Source organism: Octopus bimaculoides, chromosome 17 (assembly GCF_001194135.2).
Source record: "Octopus bimaculoides isolate UCB-OBI-ISO-001 chromosome 17, ASM119413v2, whole genome shotgun sequence".
Classification (NCBI taxonomy): Eukaryota; Metazoa; Mollusca; class Cephalopoda; order Octopoda; family Octopodidae; genus Octopus; species Octopus bimaculoides.
In genome coordinates this window covers 47,321,813-47,323,759 of record NC_068997.1, presented here as the reverse complement: position 1 = coordinate 47,323,759, position 1,947 = coordinate 47,321,813, and positions in this window count along the sequence as shown.

The window sequence follows — 1,947 nt, the reverse complement described above, 5'->3', positions numbered from 1 at the left end:
CTGGTGGAGTTACATCACTCCTATAAAATAATAATAATAATAATAATAATAATAATAATAATAATAATAATAATAATAATAATAATGATAATGATAATAATAATAATCATAATAATAATAATAATAATAAATTTGACACAAGGCCAGCAATTTCGGTGGAGGGGCTAAGTAGATTACATCGATTCCAGTATTCAACAGGTACTTATTTTATCGACCACGAAAAGATGAAAGGCAAAGTCAACACTGGCGGTATTTGAACTCAGAACGTAAAGTGGGAGGAAATTCCGCAAAGCATTTTTCCTGGCGTGCTAACGATTCTGCCAGGTCGCCACCTTTGTGAGGAAAAGGCTTGTTTAAAATCGGCGCCAAATCTTCAGTCCGTTTCTTTTGTTTCGGGCTAAAAATGCTTAAGGTCTTTACGATCAACCAACAACCATCAGTACAGTTGAGATCATCGCGGTGTCTCCCGGCCACCCCGGGTAATCTACTTTAACTAATTAACTACTAGACATTTCTGCCGCTGGGCAAGGTCACTGTTTGATCTCATTACCATCAACACCAACTCCTCCACCACCAACACTTAATTCACCCCTACCTCCAACTTACCTTTCTTCCTTTTTGTACTTTTGTTTGCTTTTTTGTTTTTTGTTTTTTGGGGGGTTTTTTTTTCATTTTATTCAACTACTCTTCCCCATCTCCAACCAACACTTTCCTACATTCCAGTACCCTTAGCAACTCCTGAGAAAGATCTTCGTCCTTCTCTTAGTCACTGCCATACCTCCTCCTCTCTTTCACATGATGAGATGTCAGATTATGTGTGAGTGCATGTATGTATCCGTGTGTGTATGTGTGTGTGTGTGTGTATGTGTTTGTGTTTGTATATGTGTGTGTGTACGTGTATGTCTGAGATCGCGTGAGAGGGAACATTTGTGGCCCCAGGTATCCGCCTCTTTATCAGTGTGTGTGTGAGAGTATGTATCATATGTGTGTGCTCGCGTGCGTACATCTACGTCAGTAAGCACTCGTGTGAGGGTGTCAGGTGACTTCATGTAGTATGAAGTAACACATCAGCTTGCTATTTTTTATCGTCCACATCACTATATCTCCGTTAGAAAAATACGTGCGTATGAGAGGAAATATGGGCGTATTTACTGGTGTCATGTGTATGCGTTTGTTGTTTGTGTGTTTATGTAGCTATGTACACACACACACACACATATTATATGCATGATACACACACACACACACACACACACACTCATACATACGCACACACGGACACATACACACACACACACATACATACGCACACACGGACACATACATACACACACACACGCACACACATACGAAGAGGAGAGTTTTGGATGTGAATAAATTCCCACTCTTATTCGTTATCAATTATACATTCTACGGAATATTTGCAGTTCTGAATAGGAACATGGAACTACCCAACGAGTGAAGCTTACCAGTACCAGCTTCTCTTTTAAGCTCGAGTATTATGTAATTGGATCGTTGTGGGTAGCCGGCATCTATACCAATCCGTGAGACATTACGGTATCCGCCATGATAATTTATCCCTTTTAAGATATATTATATATATATATGCCATGATAGATTGCTAGCCACTACACATTCTTTTTTTCTCTCTTTGTTTCTCTCCTTGTTTCTTTCTGTGTTCCTTTCTGCGGAAGAGCGTAAGCTCGAAACGTTAAAGACTTTTTCACTTCCCGAGCGTTATACTAATACATCTGTTTGTTTTCTACATCACCTGTCTTGAAAACCCTACAAAAATTTGAAAACCCTACAAGACTAGGTGAAAGCGCTAATTTATAAAACATGTGACATATGAATAAAAATCTGTAAATATACAACCATCCAGACATCTGAGTACTTGATTATTATTTTTTCTAATATATAATTCCTGTACGTCACCTCCAAACCTTC